A 16,965-nucleotide genomic window follows, 5' to 3' on the forward strand; every position below is an offset into this window, starting at 1 on the left:
ATGATCAAAGACATTCAGTATACAGTTTGACATGGAAAACAGTAAATTAGATTTCATTTATTTGTTAAAAACACACTTGATATGTTCTCTCTTTTGGAAGATGATCCCTCACACACATTGTGCAGATTACCTATTTTTTAGTTACAATCGATCCCCAAAAGTTACACCCTTATGATTATACCCTTTTGGATCAAACCTACTTTCCCCCTTATCCAGGCGGTAATTTTCCTATGTTAACAATCATGCCTTTGACCAGCTTGTGATAGAAATTAATTCAACCATTGACTTTTGTTCACAACAACTCATTCTCTTGTACCACCCATCAATGCTTAGAAAATGCATATCGAATTGTCATGGTGGGTAAGGTGAGCTCTCCTCTTTTAGGGGGCATGAACCTTTCTCCCCTTCCACACCTACCTCATCTTTGATGTTCAATAAGAGATCATCATAGGTCGGTGAGGCTACATGATATAAAAAATATCTTAAGAGCTCATAATAAATCCTAAGCCCAAATAAATGGAAAATATTTGACATGAAGATATTTGTTTTCTCACTTGAAGATGGACTCCCAATGTTTTGGGGTGGTGTTGTTATCATAGGCACTAATGTGCAACCCATTGTCATGCATTACTACTAGCGGGCTCAAGGGAAGGAATCAAAGTTGACAGGATGGCCTAGCACAAACTTTGCACAAAATATAATGGAAGAGTCCTCCACGGTTTCTTTGAATGCACCATCTTGTATATTAAGGTTGCATTCTCATGCATAGCCCAGTTGTGGTGCAATTCCTAAAAAATGGGCCATTGCTTATGATGGGCATTGTCATCGGGCCAAACAGATTCAATCTCATTTTAGTAGAGACAAGGGTTTTTAAGTGGTCCCACTTCTAGCCTTGAGTATCATTGAAGGTACTCGCCATGGTGATTGCCTATGCCTCTCCTCTCGTAGGATCATGGAAGGGACCTACTGTGGTGATTGCCTATGCCTCTTCTCTCTGTAAGAAAATAATACCTCTGTGCTCAACAGATAACAGGATCTCGTATGCAAGAGAGAAAACAAGATAGTATCGAGAATCAAAAATTTGATTACTGTAGAACTAATACAATAGATGGCACTGCCTCCCAACCGTGCGCTCCTATGAAAGAAGCTTCGATGGTGTGCTGGAAGCTATAGCCAGTGATGAAATGGGCTTCATGGGCTTGCTCTTATATAGCCACCAGTTGTAGTCGGTTAGGCTCAATTGGGTGACCGACCCAGTCCACCCAAAACAGTCGACTGGGGGTCTAGGCCACTGACCATATGATAGAATCGGTGCGCAAAACAAAGCAACTAACCTACGGTGTCCATTCGGCCTAGAGCCATCCGAGATCATCTAAGGATCCAAATAGGCCCGCAACCTGAGAGTGGGCTGCCTCGAGAAATGCTCCATCTACCCTCAGTGTGGTCAGTCAAGGGATGCCTTCCCGCACTTGCATGTAACCTAGTTGGTGGTGTGCCAACTCTATCTGAAGCTGTCCAGCCATCAGGCCATACATGGCCACCATCTGGTGTGCAAACCACGACCTACCGGATAATTGAGCTACTCAAATGACTTCTCCTCATATGGGGGGCTTACAAGTAGAGTTAGTTGGTTCCCGTGTAGTTACACGAGAGTGGAGCATTGATATCTAACACCCCCCCTCAATGTCCACCCGCAAGTGAACTTACTTTTATGGCCCAATGCCAAGTCGATGAAGATGCCTCTCCAGCAAGACTCTTCCAAGAGCCGTGATGAGCTCGCATACAAAGTACACCAAGTCGACCTCTCCATCCATGATGAGCTCGCATACAAAGTGATATTGAATCTCAATGTGTTTTGTGCGAGCGTGGAACACTGGGTTCTTTGCAATCGCCATGCAACTCTGATTGTCACATGATAACTGAATAGGCTTGTTCTACATTGCACCCATGTCCCCCAAAATTATCCTCAACCACACTACCTCGCAAGAAGCAAAGCATGTAGATTTGTACTCGGCCTCAGTAGAAGAAAGAGCAACTATGGGTTGCTTCTTGCTGACCCATGACACAACTCCAGATCCAAGTGAGAAACAATACCCTATCACTGATCTCCTGATGTCCACGTCTCCTGCCCAATCTGAGTCACAGAACCCGGTCAGGATGTTGCCCTTGGTATAGGTGATGCCATAATCAAGTATGCCTTTGATGTATTTCAGCACCCGCATATCTGCCCTCCAATGGTTCTGCCGGGGCTTATTGGAAAACTTGCTTAGTACACCAATTGCAAAACTGATGTCCGACCGTGTATTGCACAGGTAAATCAAGCTACCCACAAGCCTTTTGTACTTCACTTCGTCCACCAGTGGTGATGAATCCTCGTTTGAGAGCTTCGCGTCAACCTCCATAGGGGTACCAACTGTCTTGCAGCACTCAACCATGCCAAATGCCTTTAGTATCTCTCCAGCATACTTTAGCTATGAAATGACGATTTGTTTCGGCTCCTGTCAAACTTCAATCCCCAAACAAAAATGCATTAGTCATTTCAAACTCTCTTCCTAGCAAATGCTGCGTCTGCGAGATCTTCTCTTCATGGTTCCCTATTATGACAAGGTCGTCCACATAAAGGACCATGATCGTACACCTGCCTCCTTCTCTAAAGATATACAAATTTCCATCAGATGGGCTCCTCCTGAACCCATTTTGCAAAAAGTAGGCATCAATTCACTGGTACCATGATCGTGGGGCTTGTTTCAGCCTGTAAAGTGCCTTCTTCAGTTTGTAGACTTTACCTTCTGAACCGGGGATCTCAAAACCTAGTGGTTGTTCCACATATACCTCCTCCTTGAGATCTCCATTCAGAAAGGCAGATTTCACATCTATCTAAAACAGGGGCCAACTTCCCTGGGTAGCTAAAGCCAAAACACTGCGAATTGTGGTTAGTCGAGCTGTGGGAGCAAAAGTATCTTGATAATCAAAACCATGTACCTGTGCAAATCCTTTTGCCATGAGCCAAGCCTTGTATTTATCCAATGTGCCATCGGATACTCTGACTGCATAGCCTCCATCCACCTATCATCGCCCTGTGCCTCTTCAAGACGCTTGGGTTCATCAGCACAGATCACTTCTATCATCAAAGCATAGTTGATCAAGTGTCCCTATGCCCTTCTTTGCTCCTGTAATCTCTTGGACCTCGGTGTTCGGATGGTTCCTCCTCAATGGCTAGAGGTTCTCTGCCATCCAAAAGCTACTTTACCCACTTCGGGAATAACCGTTGCCGTTGTGGTTCTATAGGCTTTTCTTCATCTTCTTTGTCTTGAATCCTCCCAAGCACCGTTGGGGGAGTTCAGTCTGCTATTGGTGGTGGTACTAGATGGATATCCTGGTCCTGGTTGTCTGGGAAGGAAGCATCCTCTTCTAATTGATGCGGCTATTTTGAGAAGACCACATCACAACTTACAATTACTTTCTTGTAGCCCAAGAAAATACACTTCTGGCTCTTCGGTTCCCATTTGGTCCTGGTAGCATTAGGGACATGCCCAAAACAGTCACATCCAAAAACTCTGAAATGTGCAATTGAAGGTTTCTTACCAGAAAAGGCTTGCAGTGGAGTCATTTCGTTCACAGCCTTTGTGTAGCTATGATTGAGGATGTAAACTACAGGTTATATGCTTCAGCCTCAAAAGTCTTTGGCAAATCTTTCCCTTTCATCATACTACAGCCCATTTCACAGATGACATGCATCTTGCATTCTACTACTCCATTTTGCTATGATGTATGTGGCGGGGGTTTCTACCTCGATCCTGTGACTTTTGTAGTAACTTTCAAATTCAGTCGATGTGAACTCTCCACCTCTGTCTGATCTCAGATTCTTCACCTTCCTCCCCGATTCTTTCTTGACCATTACATGCCATTCCTTGAACCTACTAAAAGCCTCGTCTTTTCGCTTCAGGAAGTTTATCCATATCCTTCTACTATAGTTGTCGATCAGCGTCATGAAGTAGTGGGAACCACCCAAAGCTTCCATCTCCATCTTTCTGCAAAGGTTCGTGTGAACGAGCTCTAGAGGAGCCTTTGCCCTACTGGCCTCTTTAGGAAAGGGCTGCCGATGTTGCTTGCCCATCATGCAAGCTTCACATACATCAGGCAGATCTGAAATTTCTGGTAGGTCTGCAATCATTCCACTTTTATGCATCTCCTTCAAAGAACTAAGGTTTAGATGACCAAACCTTTCATGCCACAGCTTAGTGTTCTTCACATCCACTCGAGCAATGAAAGCTGAGAGTTCGTAAATGTTGTTGTGCCGTGTACCTTTACCAATGAGCTTTCCTTGAAGATCCAAGATCTGTGTACCATTCTTATCGAATTGAACTTTGAGGTCTCGATCCGTGATAACAAAAATGGACAACAAGTTCCTCTTGATATCTGGCATATACAGAACATCAGACAACTGTTTTACAATTCCATCTGACTTGAGAGCAATCATACCTTTTCCTTTTGCTAGACATTTTGCATCATTGCTGACTCCTACCAGGATGTCATTCCCTACCGGCTGTAGAGAGGTATACCAATCCTTCCGACTGGTCATGTGGCATGATGCACCACTGTCAATGATCCAAGGTTCATTCGCAGGTACATGAACTGCCTCTGTGAAAACCTCCTCAATTGCTACGAACAGCTCTATTGGTGCTACCTGCACACTGTTGCTAGACTCTTTCTTCATTCTGCTCTTCTCATCTGCAATCTTCTTACAGCACTCATTCTGCTTGTGCCCTGCCTTGTTGCAATAGAAGCACTTGATCTTCTTCTTTCTCTTTTTATCATCAAAAGAAGATGGGTTACCAGAGTCCTTACCCTTACCTTTCTTTGATCCGGTCCAGAAAGCCGAATCTTCTCTAGTCCTCATCTTTTGATGCATCTCCTCCTTCAGAAGCATCGCGCTAAAATCCTCAAAGTTAAGGGGCAAATTTCTATTCTGCATATTCAACGCCATAACAAGACCATCGTACTTTGGTGGGAGAATCCGTATCCATCTTCGTGCTAGATTCTCACTGGTGATGGTGATGCCAATCGCAGTCATCTGATCGCGTAGATTCTTCACCCTGGTGATGAACTTCTCTACCGCTTCAGACTTAGACAACTTCTCATTCACGAGTTCAGTCTCCAGATTTTGAATCCGCATCTGATTCGTGGTCTCGTACTGATTTTTCAAGATCGTCCATGCCTCCTCCACTATGGTGACATGTTGAATTACTGCCATGATGGAATCACTAACACTGCAGACAATAGAACATAGTGCATCTGCATTTCTTCTTGTCCACACGAGAATCTCATCTGTAGTTGGTACTATCTGTTGTCGTGCATTGGCTGGATCTAGTCTCGCAACCGGCCTCACGTCCACCCCAATAGTAGTGTCCCAAAGCTCATATGCACTTAGGATGGTCTTCATCTTGAACTTCCAGAGTGGATAGTTAGAGCCGTCCAACTTTCCGCTTTCGCTGAACAGTGGGATTCGTAGTCTTGTGGCTTGGGCCATCTCTCACAATCTACTCGCAAATAGAAACACACTACCAAAACTTCTTGCTAGAGTCCAGGCTCTGATACCATGTAAGAAAATAATAATACATCTATGCTCAATAGATAACAGGATCTCATACGCAAGAGAGAAAACAAGAAAGTATGGAGAATCAAAAATTTGATTACTATAGAACTAATACAATAGATGGCGCTGCCTCCCAACCGTGCGCTCCTGTGAAAGAAGCTTCAATGGCATGCTGGAAACAGGAGAAGACGGAGGCTGGATGCTAAGGAATCAGGGTTGCTGTAGCCAGTGATGAAATGGGCTTCACAGGCTTGCTCTTATATAGCCACCAATTGTAGTCGATTAGGCTCAATCGGGTGATTGACCCACTCCGCCCAAAATGGTCGATTGGGGGTCGGTCCTAAAATAGGCCACTGACCATACGATAGAACCGGTGTGCAAAACAGAGTAACTTACCTACGGTAATCGTTCGGCCCAGAGCCATCCGGGATCATCTGAGGCTCCAAATGGGCCCCGCAACTCGAGAGTGGGCTGCCCCGAGAAATGCTCTATCTACCCTCGGTGTGGTCAGTCAAGGGATGCCTTCCCACACTTGCATGTAGCCTAGTTGGTGGTGTGCCAACTCTATCTGAAGCCGTCCAGCCATCAGGCCACACATGGCCTCCATCTGGTGTGCAAACTAGGACCTACCGAATAACCAAGCTACTCAAATGCCTTCTCCTCATATGGGGGGCTTACAAGTAGAGTTAGCTAGTTCCCACGTAGTTACACGAGAGTGGAGCATTGATATCTAACACTCTCTTGGTTGGTCCTCACAACTTTAGTGTCAGCTAAGTCCATTAAATACCTCATGGTACCCTTGGCATGATTTATGCATGGTTGCAAGGATGATGCCATTGTGAAATAAAAATAACTAAAAAACCTAATAAGAAAAACGTCAAAGAACATGAGTGACATGTACATTGAAAAAATTTATCATCACATGGTAGTAAAATTGCAATTGTTGCTCAGAAATGAAAGTAGCACTGTACAGTTAAAACAACTAAAATGTCCAAAGTTGCGGATGCATGTTAAAGAAAATGAAACATACAAAAATATTTAATGTAATAAAAAATACAACTTGAATGCTATAAAACTATAAAAATGTGTACAACTTGGAGAATTTAGAAAACACACATCTTAAAGAGAACTTTTACAAATTTAGTCACAGGCACATGATGTGAAGTCAAGATGGAAAATTTCACAAACATTTCTTAATCGCCTCTATAGGTTGCATTACTATGTCTTCATTAACATGGTGAGTGTGTCATCATGTTAGCATAGCCTCCATTGCAGATCTTTCTTTAGGACTCATCTTACATAGATTACATTAATAATCCATCTTACATAGATTATGTTGATAATCCATCAAAAGCTTGTGCAGAATCCCTTGCATGTGTGAGTGTCATGTGATGCATCTGCACAATCTACGAGGAAGTTGGCCATTTTGCCAAAAAACCAACCCACAACGTAGTACTAACATTTGTGACCATGTGCCCTTATGTTTTGGATGTGCAACAAATCTTGCATATGCCTTAAGGGCAAACCAAGGAAATCTTCCAGGCATTTAAATTTGTGTGTGTGAAACCTTGCTCGTGCATTGCTCTCAATGCACTTACAATAGCAACACCAATTTCCAAAGAATTATGGAGAAAAAATTAGATCATAACTTGGTGAGCGTATCATGCCATTGGAAGTGTGATTCTTCACGAGGATTAGGTCTTCTTATTCATCTGGCATATTGTCCAAAGAAAGGAGGGAGACACATGAACATGTCATGGATACAAACTCATTAGAGAAGGAGTTGGCCAACCAAAGCTGCCTATCGTGTGAATAACCTATTGCTTGAGACATGACTCTACACATCACAATCAAGACTAGATTTGTCTTGAATGACCATGTGCTTATGTGTTTTCATATTTAAGCCCCTTGCTAGCATATGATGCAGATGGTCTCAGACTTGGCACACCTTGAATTTTGACATGATATACCCTTCCTTCCACTCTCCTTCCCAATTCTTCATAATATGTAATGGCTGCTAATGGAAATTGCATAGTGGAAGAACACATAAAAAACAAAACCTACATATATAGTTCAATCTACACCCTACATATAGGATCTACAAGATTAGTAGTGCTTGGCTGTGTCTCACTAGCCATATGAGAATAACGGGTGCTAGTTGTTTCTTTTCCTATTTACCCTTTCTCTCTTTGCTTTTTCCTGCAAATAGAAGAGCAAAATTCCTTCCATTATATTGTTGACCAAATATCTAACTTATGTTCTCCAAGATGAAATTCATTACTCTAGTTAATATTATCAATTGCCCTTTTATATCCCCTAATGCTTGGTGAAAGTAACTATTCCACGATCTCATGCACCTTCAAACTTGACAATTTTCCATGCACTGGGCTAGGTGATATAAAGATTTCAAATATTTGCATAATTTGTCATTTAAAACAAGATAGTATCGAGAATCAAAAATTTGATTACTGTACAACTAATACAATAGATGGCGCTGCCTCCCAACCGTGCGCTCCTGTGAAAGAAGCTTTGATGGTGTGCTGGAAGCTGTAGCTAGTGATGAAATGGGCTTCACGGGCTTGCTCTTATATAGCCACCAGTTGTAGTCAGTTAGGCTCAATTGGGTGACCGACCTAGTTCGCCTAAAACAGTCGACTGGGGGTTGGTCCCGAAATAGGCCACTGACCATACGATAGAACCGGTGCACAAAACAGAGCAACTCACCTATGGTGTCCATTCGGCCCAGAGCCATCCGGGATCATCTGAGGCTCCAAATGGGCCCCGCAATTCGAGAGTGGGCTGCCCCGAGAAATGCTCTGTCTACCCTCGGTGTGGTCAGTCAAGGGATGCCTTCCCGCACTTGCATGTAGCCTAGTTGGCGGTGTGCCAACTCTATCTGAAGCCGTCTAGCCATCAGGCCACACATGGGACCCATCTGGTGTGCAAACTAGGACCTACCGAATAACCGAGCTACTCAAATGCCTTCTCCTCATATGGGGGGCTAGCAAGTAGAGTTAGCTAGTTCTTGCATAGTTACATGAGAGTGGAGCATTGATATCTAACACTCTCTTGGTTGGTCCTCACAACTTTAGTGTCAGCTAAGTCCATTAAATACCTCATGGTACCCTTGGCATGATTTATGCATGGTTGCAAGGATGATGCCATTGTGAAATAAAAAGTACTAAAAAACCTAATAAGAAAAACGTCAAAGAACATGAGTGACATGTACATTGAAAAAATTTATCATCACATGGTAGTAAAATTGCAATTGTTGCTCAAAAATGAAAGTAGCACTGTACAGTTAAAACAACTAAAATGTCCAAAGTTGCGGATGCATGTTAAAGAAAATGAGACATACAAAAATATTTAATGTAATAAAAAATACATCTTGAATGCTATAAAACTATTAAAATGTGTACAACTTGGAGAATTTAAAAAACACACATCTTAAAGAGAACTTTTACAAATTTAGTCAGAATCGTAGGCACATGATGTGAAGTCAAAATGGAAAATTTCACAAACATTTCTTAATCTCCTCTATAGGTTGCATTACTATGTCTTCATTAACATGGTGAGTGTGTAATCATGTTAGCATAGCCTCCATTGCAGATCTTTCTTTAGGACTCATCTTACATAGATTACATTAATAATCCATCTTACATAGATTATGTTGATAATCCATCAAAAGCTTGTGTAGAATCCCTTGCATGTGTGAGTGTCATCTGATGCATCTGCACAATCTACGAGGAAGTTGGCCATTTTGCCAAAAAACCAACCCACAACATAGTACTAACATTTGTGACCATGTGCCCTTATGTTTTGGATGTGCAACAAATCTTGCATATGCCTTAAGGGCAAACCAAGGAAATCTTTCAGGCATTTAAATTTGTGTGTGTGAAACCTTGCTCATGCATTGCTCTCAATGCACTTACAATAGCGACACCAATTTCCAAAGAATTATGGAGAAAAAATTAGATCATAACTTGGTGAGTGTATCATGCCATTGGAAGTGTGATTCTTCACACGAGGATTAGGTCTTCTTATTCATCTGGCATATTGTCCAAAGAAAGGAGGGAGACACATGAACATGTCATGGATACAAACTCATTAGAGAAGGAGTTGGCCAACCAAAGCTGCCTATCATGTGAATAACCTATTGCTTCAGACATGACTCTACACATCACAATCAAGACCAAATTTGTCTTGAATGACCATGCGCTTATGTGTTTTCATATTTAAGCCCCTTGCTAGCATATGACACAAATGGTCTCAGACTCGGCACACCCTGAATTTTGACATGATATATCCTTTCTTCCACTCTCCTTCCCAATTCTTCATAATATGTAACTGCTGCTAATGGAAATTGCATAGTGGAAGAACACATAAAAAACCTACATATATAGTTCAATCTACACCCTACATATAGGCTCTACAGGATTAGTAGTGCTTGGCTGTGTCTCACTAGCCATATGAGAATAACGGGTGCTAGTTGTTTCTTTTCCTATTTACCCTTTCTCTCTTTGGTTTTTCCTGCAAATAGAAGAGCAAAATTCTTTCCATTCGGTTGCTGACCCCATATATAACTTATGTTCTCCAAGATGAAATTCATTACTCTATTTAATATTATCAATTGCCATTTTACATCCCCCAATGCTTGGTGAAAGTAACTATTCCACGATCTCATGCACCTTCAAATTTGACAATTTTCAATGCACTGGGCCAGGCGATATAAAGATTTCAAATATTTGCATAATTTGTCATTTGGTCTAACAAATATTTGGTGGTTGTGACAGCCCTAATCTCCTTGTTGGTCAATCCTACAATATGTTAGATTAATAGTTGATGGACAAGCATCTAAATCTCACACTTCAGCTCCCCCCCCCCCTCTCTCTCTCTCTCTCTCTCTCTCTCTCTCTCTCTCTCTCTCTCTCTCTCCCCCTCCCTCTCCCTCTCTCTCTCTCTCTCTCTCTCTCTCTCTCTCTCTCCCTCTCTCCTCTCTCTCTCTCTCTCTCTCTCTCTCTCTCTCTCTCTCTCTCTCTCTCTCTCTCTCTCTCTCTCTCTCTCTCCCCCCCCCTCCCTCCAAGGGGGTTGTCATGATGAATGGGTGTGTAATGATCTAAACCACACAACAATCATTATGTTAGGAGACCTGTGATCCCATATGTTGGTGTTACATGTTGAACCAACAAAATGAACAAACACTATTCATATAAATTCTCCACAATGAGGCATGGATAGTATTCTAGACTAGGTCACAAAGAGGATACCTATAAGATTCCAAACCAGGTCACAAGGAGGAGACCTATGAAATCCGGATACTGTTTCAAACTAGGCCACAAATAGGAGACCTATGACTTCACAAAGAGAAGTAAGAAGAAAGTGTACAATGTAGCAAAAAAGTTAACCTAGACCAAGAAACCACCGGTTGATAACCATTGAGTTATGTTTGACCATAGCAAAAGGAAAGGCTGTAAATGGAGCTTCCACTTTGAAATCAATGCTCCTCAACTTGTGGTTGCAATAAAACAGTTATACCTACCTACAACAAGCATGTATATTTATGATCCATCATAAACAAAATATTTAAATGATAAAGAGGCTTTATTTGATGATGATCTAGTAAAAATCATGAATAAGACATTGGTACTTATGTATGAGGAGCTTCCTTAGGAAAAGTAGGGTAAGCTCTTCTACATCTTCTTTGTCTTGAATCCTCCCAAGCACCATTGGGGGAGTTTGGTCTGCTATTGGTGGTGGTACTGGATGGATATCCTGGTCCTGGTTGTCTAGGAAGGAAGCATCCTCCTCCAATTGATTACTATAGAACTGATACAATAGATGGCACTGCCTCCCAACCATGCGCTCCTATGAAAGAAGCTTCGATGGCATGCTAGAAACAGTAGAAGATAGAGGCTAGATGCTAAGGAATCAGGGTTGATGTAGCCAGTGATGAAATGGGCTTCACGGGCTTGCTCTTATATAGCCACCAGGCATAGTTGGTTAGGCTCAATTGAGTGATCGACCCAGTCTACCCAAAACGGTCGACTGGGGGTCGGTCCCGAAATAGGCCACCGACCATACGATAGAACCTGTGTGCAAAACAGAACAACTACCCTACGGTATCCATTCGGCCCAGAGCCATTCGAGATCATCTAAGGCTCCAAACAGGCCCCGCAACCCAAGAGTGGGGCTGCCCTGGGAAATGCTCCATCTACCCTCAATGCGGTCAGTCATGGGACGCCTTCTCGCACTTGCATGTAGCCTAGTTGGCGTGTGCCAACTCTATCTGAAGCCGTCCAGCCATCAGGCCACACATGGCCCCCATTTGGTGCCCAAACCAGGACCTACCGGATAACCCAGCTACTCAAATACCTTCTCCTCATATGGGGGGCTTACAAGTAGAGTTAGCTGGTTCCTGTGTAGTTACACGAGAGTGGAGCATTGATATCTAATACACCCCCTCAATGTCCACCTGCAAGTGAACTTACTTTTTCAGCCCAATGCCAAGTCGATGAAGATGCCTCTCTAGCAAGTCTCTTCCAAGAGCCTTCGTGAAGATGTTTGCAACATTCTCTGTAGTTGGACAATACACCAAGTCGACCTCTCCATCCATGATGAGCTTGTGTACAAAGTGATATTGAATCTCAATGTGTTTTGTGCGAGCGTGGAACACCGGATTCTTTGCAATCACCATGCAACTCTGATTGTCACATGATAACTACGTAGGCTTGTTCTGCACTGTACTTATGTCCCCCAAAATCCTCCTCAACCACCCTGCCTCGCAAGAAGAAAAGCATGCAGATTTGTACTCGGCCTCGGTAGAAGAAAGAGCAACTGTGGGTTGCTTCTTGCTAACCCATGACACAACTCTAGAGCCAAGTGAGAAACAGTACCCTATCACTGATCTCTTGCTGTCCATGTCTCCTGACTGATCCGAGTCATAGAATCCAGTCAAGATGTTGCCCTTGGTATAGGTGATGCCATAATCAAGTGTGCCTTTGATGTATTTCAGCACCCACATCCCTGCCCTCCAATGGTTCTCCCGGGGCTTATTGGAAAACCTGCTTAGTACATCAGTCACATAATTGATTTCCGACTGTGTGTTGCACAGGTAAATCAAGCTACTCACAAGCCTTCTGTACTTCGCTTCGTCCACCAGTGGTGATGAATCCTCCTTTGAGAGCTTTGCGTCAACCTCCATAGGGGTACCAACTGTCTTGCACTCAGCCATGCCAAATGCCTTCAATATCTCTCCAGCATATTTCAGCTGTGAAATGAAGATTTTTTTAGCTCCTGCCAAACTTCAAAACCCAAACAGAAATGCATTAGTCCAAGGTCATTTCAAACTCTCTTCCTAGCAAATGCTTCGTCTACGAGATCTTCTCTTCATGGTTCCCTGTTATGACAAGGTCATCCACATAAAGGACCATGATGATACACCTGCCTCCTTCTTTGAAGATATACAAATTTGCATTAGATCGACTCCTCCTGAACCCTTTTTGCAGAAAGTAGGCATCAATTCATTGGTACCACGCGCGTGGGGACTATTTCAGCCCATAAAGTGCCTTCTTCAGTTTGCAGACTTTAACTTCTAAACCGGGGATCTCAAAACCTAGTGGTTGTTCCATGTATACCTCCTCCTTGAGATCTCCATTCAGAAAGGTGGATTTCATATCCATCTGAAACACGAGCCAACTTCCCTGGGTAGCTAAAGCCAAAACACTACAAATTGTGGTTAGTAGAGCTGTGGGAGCAAAAGTATCTTGATAATCAGTCAGACTTGTACTTGGTCTTGTATACACACTTGGTTCCGATTACCTTGCATTTTGGTGGTCGATTCACAAGGTCCCAAGCATTGTTCTTCATTATGGAGCCATACTCCGATTGCATAGCCTCCATCCACCTATCATCGCCCTGTGCCTCTTCAAGACACTTGGGGTCATTAGCACGGATCACTTCTATCATCAAAGCATAGTTGACCAAGTGTTCCTGTGCCCTTCTTTGCTCCTCTAATCTCTTGGACCGGCAGTGTTCAGATGGTTCCTCCTCAATGGCTGGAGGTTCTTTGCCATCCAAAAGCTGCTTTACCCACTTCGAGAATGGGCATTGCCGTTGTGGTTCTGCAAGCTCTTCTTCATCTTCTTTGTCTTGAATCCTCCCAAGCACCATTGGGGGAGATTGGTCTGCTATTGGTGGTGGTACTGGATGGATATCCTGGTCCTGGTTGTCTAGGAAGGAAGCATCCCCCTCCAATTGATGTGGCTGTTTTGAGAAGACCACATCACGACTTACAATTACCTTCTTGGTAACAGGGTTATAGAGATGGTAACCCTTTGCCTCTTCACTATAGCCCAAGAAAATACACTTCCGGCTCTTCGGTTCCCATTTGGTCCTGGTAGCATCAGGGACATGCACAAAATAGTGACATCCAAAATCTCTGAAATATGCATTTGAAGGTTTCTTACTAGAAAAGTCTTGTAGTGGAGTCATCCCACCATTCACAGCCTTCGTGTAGCTACGATTCAGGATGTAACCTACAGTTTACATGCTTCAGCCCAGAAAGACTTTGGCAAATCTTTCCCTTTCATCATACTCTGGCCCATTCCACAGATGACACGCATCTTGCAATCTGCTGCTACATTTTGCTGTGATGTATGTGGCGGGGGTTTCTGCCTCTTGATTCCGTGACTTTTGTAGTAACTCTCAAATTTAGTTGATATGAACTCTCTACCTCTGTCTGATCACAACTTCTTCACCTTCCTCCTCGTTTCTTTCTCGACCATTACATGCCATTCCTTGAACCTATTTAAAGCCTCGTCTTTAGTCTTCAGGAAGTATATCCATATCCTTTTACTGTAGTCGTCGATCAGCGTCATGAAGTAGTAGGAACCACCCAAAGCTTCCGTCTCCATCTTTCCACAGAGGTCCATTTGAATGAGCTCTAGAGGATCCTTTGCTCTTGGGAGCCTTTGCTCTGCTGGCCTCTGTAGGAAAGGGATGCCGATGCTGCTTGCCCATCATGCAAGCTTCACATACATCAGGCAGATCTGAAATTTCTGGTAGGTCTACAATCATTCCACTTTTATGCATCTCCTTCAAAGAACTAAGGTTTAGATGACCAAACCTCTCATGCCTCAGCTTAGTGTTCTTCACATCTGCTCAAGCACTGAAAGCTGAGAGTTCGTAAATGTTGTTGTGCCGTGTACCTTTACCAACAACCTTTCCTTGAAGATCCAGGATCTGTGTACCATTCTTATCGAATTGAACTTTGAGGTCCTGATCCGTGATCGCAGAAACGGACAAAAAGTTTCTCTTTATATCTGGCACAGAAACAACATTGGACAACTATTTTACAACTCCATCTAACTTGAGAGCAATCGGACCTTTTCCTTTTGCGGGACTTTTTGCATCATTGCCGACTGCTACCAGGATGTCATTCCCTATGGGTTGTAGAGAGGTATACCAATACTTCCGACTGGTCATGTGGCACGATGAATCACTGTCAATGATCCAAGGTTCATTCACAGGTACATGAAATGCCTCCATCCAAATCTCCTCAATTGCTATGAACAGCTCTATTGGTGCTACCTGTGTGCTGTTGCTAGACTCTTTCTTTACTTCATTCTTCTCATCTACAATCTTCTTTCGGCACTCATTCTGCTTGTGCCCTGCCTTGTTGCAATAGAAGCACTTGATCTTCTTCTTTCTCTTTTTATCATCATAAGGAGATGGGTTACCAGAGTCCTTACCCTTACCTTTCTTTGATCGAGCGTAGAAAGCTGAATCTTCTCTAGTCCTTGTCTTTTGATGCATCTCCTCCTCTAAAAGCGTTGTGCTGAAATCCTCAAAGTTGAGGGGTAGATTTTTGTTCTGTGTATTTAGCGCCATAACACGAGCATCGTACTTTGGTGGGAGAATCCGTATGCACCTTCGTGCTAGATTCTCGCTAGTGATGGTGATGCCAATGGCAGTCATCTGATCGCACAGATTCTTCACCCTGGTGATGAACTTCTCTACTGCTTCAGACTCTGACAACTTCTCATTTGTGAGTTGAGTCTCCAAATTTTGAATCCGTGTCTGATGATTCGTGGTCTCGTACTGATTTTTCAAGACCATCCATGCCTCCTCCATTGTGGTGACATGTTGAATTACTGCCATGACGAATCACTAACACTGCAGACAATAGAACATAGCGCATCTGCATTTCTTCTTATCCACACGAGAATCTCATCTGTAGTTGGTACTATCTGTTGTCCTGCATTGGCTGGATTCGTGGTCTTGCAACCGGCCTCATGTCCACCCCAGTAGCAGTGTGCCAAAGCTCATATGCACTTAGGATGGTCTTCATCTTGAACTTCCAGAGTGGATAGTTAGAGCCGTCTAACTTTCTGGTTTCCCCGAACGGTGGGATTCACAGTCTTGCAGGCTGGGCCATCTCTTATAATTTGCTCGCAAACAGAAACACACTACCAAATCTTTTTGCTAGAGTTCAGGCTCTAATACCATGTAAGAAAATAATACAACATCTGTGCTCAATAGATAACAGGATCTCGTACGCAAGAGAGGAAACAAGATAGTATGGAGAATCAAAAATTTGATTACTGTAGAATTGATACAATAGATGGCGTTGCCTCCCAACCGTGCGCTCCTGTGAAAGAAGCTTCAATGGCATGCTGGAAAGAGTAGAAGACAGAGGCTGGATGCTAAGGAATCAGGGTTGCTATAGCCAGTGAGGAAATGGGCTTCACGGGCTTGCTCTTATATAGCCAACAGGCATAGTCGGTTAGGCTCAATTGATCAGCCGCCAACTCAAACATATCCACAACGAGAAAATGTCTAGTGTCCACACTGCCTAGAAAATCATACATCAAATGAGTGCCTAGCCCTAAGAGCTAGGATCACTGTACAAGCAAATCCACCGCCAAGGTTGTGGTTCCATATCTGTGTCGTTGGCGGCCATGATGAGCACAGTTGAATCTTCAATATGCGCAACAACCCGCCTCGACCTCAACAATAACAAGCGACACCCATGCTAGTGTACAGGCAACTGACACTTGCACAAGTGTCCCTAGCTCCAAGGCTAAATCCTGTACCAGTTTTGGACACAAGTCCCATAACTACTCAGGAATCCAAATCCACGACCATATCCAAGAGCACCAAACCCAACTCCTCAAGCAGTTCTAATACATCAATTACAAGTCGAGGATGTAGACTCACTATTTGAGTATGAAGCAGAGTACCCAGTGTACTATGTAGAGGGTGTAGAGGGTCTAATACCTATGTATGCAAATCAAGTACGTCCCATAACATATTGCACACCAATCAAGTGCTACGGATGTGGAGAAAATTACCCGACCCAATCCACCCAA

This window comes from Dipteris shenzhenensis, chromosome 2, assembly GCF_047967505.1.
Source record: "Dipteris shenzhenensis isolate YYH24624 ecotype China chromosome 2, Dip_SZ_1.0, whole genome shotgun sequence".
Lineage (NCBI taxonomy): Eukaryota > Viridiplantae > Streptophyta > Polypodiopsida > Gleicheniales > Dipteridaceae > Dipteris > Dipteris shenzhenensis.